We start from the raw sequence: 10,470 nt of genomic DNA, 5'->3' as shown, positions 1-10,470 counted from the left end.
TCAAATTTTAGCAATTGTCATAACTTAAGTAATAAATTTGTAGTTTGATTCTTAAAATGTTCTTTCTAACAATGAAACCCAGATGTGATATTTTCACCTGGAATTGAATACCTGTCTTATATTGGAAAAATGAGATAGTTCCTTATCTCAGTCAAGGGATAGAATGTGGGAGGCCCTGGCCTGGCCTGACTTGTACATATCATCTAGGTTTTAGTAGTCTTTATAATGCAGATAGAATTTCAAAGGGAAAATTCCCTAAGATGTAGATTATAAACCATATGGTAATTTAGAGAATGAACTCAGGAGAGATTCTAGGACTATGTAAACAGATCATGATAAAACTCAAATGATACAATGAGAGTGTGTAGAGAGTAACAAGTACCTAGAATAGAGCCAGTTTCTAAAAATTAAAAAAAAAATAAAGTTCACAGACTTTGCATACTATATTAGCCCATCATTTAATAGCTGATGAGTATGGAAAATATTTATTAAATTTGGTATAAATTCAAATCATGATCTAGCAAGGACGAGTGTAAAGAAATTTTAAGTTAGGAGTAGAAACAGGAGAGAGTATTTTTTTAAAACCCAAAGAGAAAAGACTATGTAGAAGGAAAGAGTGGTCAATAGTGTCAGATACATCAGAGGCAGGCATAAAGAAAGACAGGATTAAAAAAAATTAATTAGATTAGACAATTAAAAGAACTTTAATATTTTCTGTCAAGTTGAGGTTGGAAGTCCGATTGCAAAGGGTTGAGAAGCAAGAGGAAGAGGCAAAGGTAAGGAGAGCAAATAGCTTTTCTGAGAAAGGAAGGGGAGATTTAGGATAATGATGGTGGAGACATGCATGTTTTAAAATATCAGGGAGAAACCATCCCACAGGATCATCCACACCTAGGATGATCATTACAACCTTGGGTTTCTCACATTGGAAGTACCTGAGGCCCTTTATTTTGACTTTCCAGTTCTTTCCAGAACCTCCATTTTAAGAAAAACACTCATGTCCACCCAAGTCTTTGTTACTCGCCAGAGTTTACTCCTGACTAAGGACTTTTTGTGCCATTCCTAACCCTCTTCCTTTCAGCATTCTTCTATGTGTTGTCTTCCTCCATTAGCCTTAAGTTCCCTGAGGGAACTATCTGTCTTTCTTTTTTGCTTGTATTTATATTCTCATTATTTAGCACAATGCCTGGCACATAAGAATCACCTAATAAATGTTTACTGATGGATTGATTGAGAGTGACATAAACACAGATAGAGACACACAGAAATCCGGAGAGGACAGAATGATTGAGTACTAAATTTTCTGGGGAAAAATAGAAGAGATGGGATCAAGGGCATATAAAAAGGAGCTAGTATTAGTGAGGAGAAGGATCATTTTGTTGTCTGTTTGGGAGGAAAAAAGAAAAGAAAAGAATCATGGATAATTTTAAAGGGTTTTGAAATGAAGAGAAGAGAACTCAATTTTCTCAGTGAAGTAAGAGATAAAATCCTGATCTCAGGGAGTAGAAGGAGATGAAAGTATGAGGGGAGAAAGAAAGGAATATTAGGAATACTCTTTTGAGAAGTAAGACAGGGAATCAGTTATGGAGGAGCAATGGATTTTCTTGATAAATTGAGGGAAAAGTCAATGTTTAATGTATTCAGTCAGATAAGAAATGAGATTGCCTCCATTTTTTCCAGTAGCATATGGGAGCAAAAGAGTTGGAGTGGGATGAAAAGTTATGAACAATGATAGAACAAAGGGACTTGAAAGGAAAAGACAATGTAGAGTTGAACAGGTTAACCATATGTTTGAAGGCACATAGAAGAAAAGCAAAAATCAGCAGCTTATTCGGGAAAAAATATCTAAACCAGAATTGCTTAGTTTTGCCATCTCAAGTATTTTTAAGGCGTGGGGTTCTTTATTTTGTAGCAGAGGGTTGAGTTGCTGAGGAAAAAATGTAGTCATGAGTTTTAGGCCAGAGTTATACTAACTATGATCTTCTAAATCTTAGTCAGTAATAGAGTTAGGTGACAATTACTAGAAAATGCCTTTCTCCACTTGGAATGGTACAGTTATATTAGAATAATTTGACAAGAGCAGTGGCAGTAAGAAAGGACATTTTAGACAATAATTATTGTCTGTAGAAATCATAATACTTGATTCTCTTCATTTTTGTTAAAACTGGGTTTTTCTTTTCACCAAAATCCCAACCCTGCCTTTCTAAATAGGTTGGCCTTGAATAAACAATTCTGTGGATCTAAGACCATTACATTTACCAAATGAGTAAATCCCTGATCATAGATTATAATGTGCCTATTGATATTTAATCAAAATTAGATTTTAGCAAATCTTTAATGTCTTTTATCACTAACAGTTAATAGAATTTTAAGTAAAATGAAATTAGGTGAATGAAGAGATATAATGGTAAAGTCATATCAGATATTAAGTGTATTTCCTGCCAGCATATGTTTCTTGTTCTTTTTACTGTCCTGTCTTTTAACACCCTGGCAGAAGTACAAGGCTCCTACTAGTGTTTTCAAAGTACTTCTAACCCTTTGTTAAGAGAGTTTTTCTTCATATATAACTTTTTCTTTAACTGTATGTCATCACTCCTGGTTTATATCACTAAATATTTTAAAGAGTACAATTAACTTGTAAATTTATTATTCAACATCTTACTAAACAATTGAATCTAGATAAAAACTAACCTACTGATATCAGATACAGGGACATCTCTCTCACTCTCTCTCTCTGTCTCTCTCTCTCTCTGTCTCTGTCTCTCTTTCTCTGTCTCCCTGTGTGTCACTCACACACACACACACACACACACACACACACAGAGTTTGAATTCACAATTTCAGAGAGTCTAGTTATTTTGGTACACTCTGCCCTCCTTAAATTTTGTTGAAATTTGCTCTGCAAATTCCCTCTCCTGACATAATCTGGGACTTACACAATTCAATTTTAAAGACTTTTCACACCCAGAATGGTGCTAATAATCCATCATTCTCTTAGGTATCCAGGAAAACACAGTGATTACCGGTAGAGAAGAGAAAACAAAAAATATTAATACTGGAATGTCCTCAGATAATCTAGTCTAACATCCTCAACTTTACAGATGAGGAAATCAAGGTCCAGATGAGTGATATGCCTTTTCCATATGATATTTCAAGGACAATTCAGAGTTCATAGAACTTAGATGTAATATTTTTGAAGTTAACAACTAAAAATGAAAGGAAATAAAAAGTTTAAAGAACTGAAAAAAGACTAGACATTTTTGTCCCTTAAAATTAAAAACAACAGCAACACGAAAACTTATTACACAACATTGCTTCTCTTTTTTTGCATAGTTTTCAATATACTATATTATAAAGTATGTTTTGTGTCTTGGAAGACAGTTTATAATATTTGAACTTTTGTAAATGAAGAATTTTACACAATAATTAAGTTGTTAGGACCACAAATAGAGGAAAAATAGAGCAGATTTTTCAATATTTCTGTAACGACTTCTTTTCATCATAAACATAAGTGGAACCATCACATTCAGTTCCTAAGATTTCAGTACTGAAATGTGCTATCTAAAGAAATAAAAAGAGCTCTCGCTGTCTCCGCCCTCGACGGGAGCGGAGCGAGCCTACTCTCCTGGCTTGGGCATCAGCGAGGGGACTGCGCCGCCGCTGCTACCTCCACCGACTAGCAACATCCGGAAACATGGTGGGACCGAATGGCGCGTTCGCCGCCGGCGTGTGTGGGGCCCTCTTCATCTGCTACTGTATTTACTTTGACCGCAAGAGACTGAGCGATCCCAAATTCAAGAACAGGCTCCGAGAGCGAAGAAACAGAAGCTTGCTAAAGGGAGAGCTGGTCTTTCCAAGTTATCTGACCGTAAAGATGCAGAAGCTGCTCAGTTCTTTCTTGAAGAAATATAGCTTGGTGAGGAGTTACTAGCCCAAGGTGAGTATGAAAAGGGTGTTGACCATTGGACAAATGAGATTGCTCTATGTGGGTAGCCACAGCAGTTGCTGGAGGTTTTACAGCAGACTCTTCGATCACCAGTGCTCCAGATGCTTCTGACTAAGCTGCCAACAATTAGCCAGAGAATTGAAGTTTTTTCTAACTTTGTGTAGGTGGGTTTGCTTGGATTTTATTTATTTATTTTAGTGAGAAGTGTATTTTGATTAAAAAAAATTCATTTTAAAAATACACTGTGAATTATCTAAATATTACTAATTTAATTTGTTACTAAAATATGCAGTTGCATGATAGGTATGACATGACACTACTACATGTTAAAAAATACCCAGTACTCATTTTTGAAAAATAAAAGTTAAGGCAATAAAAAGAATTCTGCACTCCATGTTAGAGAGCTAATGGGTGGATTTGGTTTATCTTAGTAAATTTTGAAGTACAGTAGAAAACTGATGACTTTTTTTTTAATTTACCAAAGCTAACAAGCTGTGAAAGTCACTGGATATGAAGTATTTTCTATTCATAAAGATAATCATGGATACATTTAGGAGATATTTTTGGTGTATAAGACAACAGCTATCAACAACCAAAAAAACCCTTGAACATTACTTTATTTACCACAAGCTTATGAGTCCTGGATATTTATCTTGCAAATCAGAGTTATTGGAAAAAGCACTGAGTGAGTAATAGTCAAGAAATATGTTCTAGTTCTGTTCTGCCACTAACAGTTACGATTGTGTAGGACAGAATCCTTTATTGAAGAACTGCTGAAAATTAGAGGTTTGTATTAAGTAATCTGAGTTCTTTTCAGTTCTATAATTATCTTCCTCATCATCAAAGCCATTTAGTTATGGTGTATTTTCCATATGTGTTTGTCTTACCAGTCACAAATATTAATTACATATTCCAAAATGGTTTCCTTGGCCTATTACAATTACCCTGATGAGTTTTTCTTTTTAGTTTAAAAATCAGTAGTGAAGAAAAATTTTCTGACAGTTGGCTATCCAAAAGTAAACTAGTAGGTTTATCTCAGGATACTGTGAATTCCCCATCATTGGAGGTCTTTAAATCAGAGACTGTATGACCTTTTTGGAACACCTTTTCAGGTATGTATTGGATTAGATGATTTCTAAGGTGAAGTCTCTTCCAACCCTGATACATTTTAGAGTAAGTTTGACTTACCCCTTACTTCCTCGCACTTTTCTCCACGGTCTTCATTCATTTCTCCTCCTCTACACCTTCAAATCTTTGTTGTTGTTGTTGTTTTTTTACTTTCTTGAGCATTGAAACACCAGAGTTTGACCTCATGGATGAAGACTTTTTCAGAGAGGGATTGGGCTGATCAAGCTCTTTTTCTATAGGCAAACCAGTTGGAAAACTAAAGCCTAGCCTCTGGTACATATTGGGTCATTCTAGACTGAACACTGTCTTAAGTCTTTCTGAACTATAGAGTGGCCCCAATAATTTGCTATGACCTGTTTATAAAACTTTTCTTTAAAAAAGCCATATGTTCTCTTCAGTAGCATTGAAATCGTGTTCTATAATCTCCTCTAGTTTTATAATCTTAAGAACTGAGAGCCTTAAAATGATGATTTGGTGACTAAAAATAGGGTAGAAGGGGATGCCATTCTGCCAAGGGGAATAAGGCTTTTGTGGAGTTCCTCAAGCTTTCTGTTCTGACCATGTTAAAGAAGTGTTGTAACTAGGCTGCAGATAGTTAGAGGAAGACGGAAGATACTGAGAGCTAAGACGGAAGATACTGAGAGCTAAGACAAGGAAATAGCAAAGTGCAAGCTTCTTTGGAAGAAATGAAGTATCATAGAAATATTATAGAGTGGAGCAAACCACTTAAACATTGAAGAGAAAGAAAAAAATCTTGGAGAAATTCTAAGTTATAGAAAAGTTGCTGATCCATAGTGGTGGAGTTTCTGTAGCAGGATGAAATCGAGGATCTGGACTAGAAAAACCAACCCTATGTTACAAACCATCCAAACACCCGTAAGTGAAAGAAAGAAGGCAAGAATGGGATAAACTTGGATACAGGAGAGCAAAAGAATATCCTTATGACATCAAGGCCCACCCATTTGCACTTAGCTATTTCTGATCCTAAAAGGTATATGTTAAATTGGGCCCTTGTGAGAAATATTTTAGTGAACTGACGGGGGAATATTTCCCTTATTTCTTGTTTATTGTTCATCAAAAGAATGAAAAGTGAATTTTCTTTAGCAAATTATAATTGTATTTTGGGGGGCAAGTACAAATTTAATGCTAGTTACATGTGGCATCAGAAAGGTAAATATTTTCGAAAAATAATTGATCTTGAAGGTAGAGAATAATGTTCTGAATTTTTTTAGATATCTACTTGTAGGACTGGTCCATATTCTCTTCCTAAAGGATTTTATCTTTTATGAAACCTCAGCCCATTTTGGTAATGTCAAAGCCTGTTATGTTCAAGTGAATTAAACGTGCCCCTTTCCTATTCCCCACCAACCCCCTTTAAGAAAAGAACAAATTGTGTACACACTTGATAAAACCTTTGGAAATGAAAAGTCATGAGCTTTCAGAGGTTGACAGGTTTCTTTGTATGGACAAATATTTTTGATCTGTTTCATAATTTCATACTTGGTGCAAAGCATCAGGAACATTTTGGACTCATGATTTTTACCATCATCATGCCTGTTTTTGTTACATTATTAATTCAACCTGTGGACAAGGGTGTTGCTCAGTATATAAAATGTTATAGAAATTTCAAGAATGTTGGTTTATTACATAAGCAAGCACTATACAGAACTTTCAATCTTGTAAAAGATGAGTTTTTTTTTTTAATGTTGCTTGTGCCTCAAGCTGTTAAAAAGTGAAATATTAAAGAACTTGGAGAAAAAAAATAAAAAGAATAGTTAAGAAGAGGAAGTTAAAAAGAGTGTCTGGACAAAATATTGAAAAAAATGAATTAGACATTATAAAAGACTGGAAGTACCATGGAATAATTTTGGAAGCTATCTTAAGGAGAGAGACATAACAAACAAATTGGGGGAGGGAGAGGGAGTGATATAACTTCTTTCAAAAAGTAAAAGAACAAAACCAAAAACAGTTGCATAAATCAAATGAGATTTTACCCATTAAATAAAGGAAAACAGAGTCTGATTGCTTTGAACAGTTTTCCTTTTCTAAATGGCATAGGCACATACTTTTATAGGCTTAGAGAAAGGGAAGATATAATTTAATTAATGTAACAAAGATTTCAAGATTGTTAAAAGTTCTATTTTTGCATTCTAAAACAATTTGCCTCATATATGTCCTTGTGACTTTTTAAGAGAATTTCTGTCTGTTTCTTATTCAAGATTCTTCACCTGCTCCAAGCTAGAGTTGGCATTGTTCCTCCTCTTCTGGATTGAGGTCATCAGTAATCATTGACCATTATTCCTCATCTTTCTAAAACTTTTATGAGAATTAAATGCACATGTATTGAAGATATTCTTAAGGAAAATGCATTATTGTGCCTTAAGAACAATGAGACCTTACCATCTTACTTGTAGCTTAAACCTGTGTTTCATCTCTCCCATTTAAGTGTCATCTCTTTAAGAATAGAGACTGTCTCAATTTTCTGTTTGTAATCTCAACAATTAACAGAGTGCTTTGCAGATAGTGTTTAATAATTTTTTCATCCATTCATTCCTTCATTCTAATGTAATCTGCAGTTTTATTATCTATATATTTCCAGTAAAATGAATTTAGCCCCAACCAAAGAAGTCAGAAATTAGCTGGAGATAGTATAAATATAAAGTTAGGCCGACAGTGGAACCTCTGCCAAAACATTAGGAATTTTCTTAACTGGGACCTCTGAGTAATTAAATGAGTAACTAAATTCGTACAATAAACTCCCTAAAGCCAAAAAGGAGGGAATAAAATGGACTTTAGGAACAATAAAATTGTTCCTCCTGAGCTTAAAATGATCAAGTAAATTTTAACAGGGTGTTACATTTAAGAAATAGCATAAAATACATCATTCACAAAATAATGTCATCAGAAAAGGAAACAGTTCAGTCATGTGGAGAGAGCAAGGGATAACATGAACATTAAAACATTAAAAACTAAACTAAATTCAAAGATATTCTCTCGTGTATTGGATAGATCCTCCATAGAGGATTTATGAGAGAATATGGATATCACTCAGGACAGCAAGGCATAAAGGATTTTGCAATATGCACAGAAGCATGAAATGGCAATGTATAACCAATCTCTGATAAATTTAAGTAAAAGAAATATTTCTTTTACATTAATGGAAATTTATCATCTTTAATTTCTTTTCTCTGTCAGCATAGTCCAACATATTGTTTCATCAGAGTGTGAAGATGATATTGTTATAGTATGTCAATGGAACACAAGCTTTAGTAGGTCCCACCAAGGTTAAAAAACAAAACAAAACAAAACCTCTCCTCTCCCTAATTTCCTTATTACAGTTGAGGGCATCATCCAGGTTCATAACCTGAATACCGGATATCATCCTCAACTCTTTTTTCACTGTCTCTGTCCTTGTCTCTGTCTCTCTGTCTCTTTCTCTGTCTGTCCCACACACACATATATGTATATGTGTATATATACATACATATGTATACATATATATGTTGCAATGTCCTATCCTGTCAATTTTATCTTCACTCTGTGTCTGAGGTATGCCCTCTTTTCTTCTCTGACATTGCCATTCCCCTGGAGCAGGCCCTCATTACATTACACCTGCATGATTACAATGTTCTCCTACCCTAACTCGAATTTCTCTCCATTTTAGTCTTCCCACTACATGACTATAAATTGCTTTTCCTGAATTGTAGGTTTACTATGTCTTCCACACTCCCACTACTTAATAAGCTTCATTTGCTCCATATAACATGAAGGATCAAATCTAAAACCATCTGCCTGACTTTCAAAGGACTTTATAATTTGCACCAACAATGCCTGGCATGTAGAAGGTTCTTAGTAATTTTTTTTTTTTTGACTGAGTAGAGACATAGTAACAAAATGTAGGCCTGTTGTCGGCACACCAGGCTAGATAAGTTTGGAAGAAACCATACTCTTGTTGAGGATAAAAATAATGACATTGAGTCATAACACAGGATTGTCTTTTGACTCTTTTTGTATCCCCAGTGCCTGGAACGTAGTAGGTACTTAGTAAATGATTATTGATTGTCTGTATTCTAGATCAATGAGTCCACAGACTCCTGAAGTATTGAATTATTTGCCCCAATAGATAAGATTTAAAAATAATGACCATTTCTATAAAAAAAAATTTACTAATAAAAAGGTGCATACTTAAGGCAATTATTGGGACAATTTTTGTATCCCCTTGGAGTGTGAAAAAGAACAGAACAGAATGTTTTGTTTGTGAAAGATTCACTTATTTCTAAGAAAAGTAAGTGCTTGTTTTATTTGAATTATGTTGTTTAATATATTATCCCAAAATGTTGTTGACGATCTTTTATGAAAAATGAGATTTTTGCACATTTCTTAGTAAACATAATCCCTGTTGCCAAAAAATTTAGTCTAAAATCCATTCATAGCAAATGACTACCAATTTTAAATTTAAGTACATATCAATATATGCCTATAAAATTAGCACAAATTGGTTATTTTTTAAATGCTTTATTAAACATTTGATACCCGCAAAGAATCATGTGTGCAATAGGAAGAAAATAATAGTCTTTGCTTTTAAAGCATAACAGAAACTTGTCGTGCACAAAAATAACTACTCTAAAGTCAGAATGTGATTAAGTATATCCGGGGGGAGAACCTGAATGACTTAAGAGATATGAGGTAGAGTGATTTTTTTTTTTCTAGCTGGGAGTTAGTTATGGAACTTCAAGGAAGGTTTCATGGAGAAAGGGGTGTTTAGGCGGAGCCTTAAAGAAAGGAAATAGCTTTTTCCCGGTCTGGACTCTGCTACGTGGCGGCCTACCTCCTAGCTGTCCTCGGTGGCAACGATGCCCCCTACTCCAAGGCCCTGAAAAAGATCTCAGACAGCGTGGGCATCGAGACGGACGACAAGCGGCTGAAGAAGGTCATCGGTGAGCTGAGTGGCAGGAACATAGGGAGCAGCAAGCTGGCCTCCATGCCCGCCGGTGGTGCCGTCGCTGTCGCAGCCGGTGCCGGCTCTGCTGGCCCTGCTGAGGAGGAGAAGAAGGAAGACAAGAAAGCCCAGTCTGAGCAGTCTGATGACGGCTTTGGTCTCTTTGACTGAGCACCCCCCTGATCCTAGAGAGAATAAACCTTTTATTAAAAAAAAAAAAAGGAAATATTTTCAATGAACACTTATAAGGGTTGTGGGAGTATTCCATGTTAGACATGGGGAATGGAACGTGTAAAATGCATGTAGGTGGGAGATGGCAGGATGAGACCCCTAACTGCAAGAAGCCTTAGAGTGAGGTAAGGGGCTAGACTGGTTATTCGGGTATTAAGTGATTCATCCCCGTTTTGTTAGGTAACATCTTCATTTTTTCATTTCTAGCATAGACCTACCCACTTTA

At 35.3% G+C, this 10,470-nt stretch overlaps 2 pseudogenes; both read left to right on the top strand.

Moving 5' to 3' along the window:
* The first annotated feature begins 3,694 nt into the window (after window positions 1–3,694).
* LOC114029916 lies at window positions 3,695–4,110 on the top strand (annotated as a pseudogene).
* A 922-nt stretch (window positions 4,111–5,032) lies between these two features.
* On the top strand, window positions 5,033–10,184 carry LOC114029915 (annotated as a pseudogene).
* Window positions 10,185–10,470: the final 286 nt, after the last annotated feature.

This window comes from Vombatus ursinus, unplaced genomic scaffold (assembly GCF_900497805.2).
Source record: "Vombatus ursinus unplaced genomic scaffold, bare-nosed wombat genome assembly UNPS02014942.1, whole genome shotgun sequence".
Taxonomy (NCBI): Eukaryota; Metazoa; Chordata; class Mammalia; order Diprotodontia; family Vombatidae; genus Vombatus; species Vombatus ursinus.
This window is presented reverse-complemented; position numbering and strand designations above follow the sequence as displayed.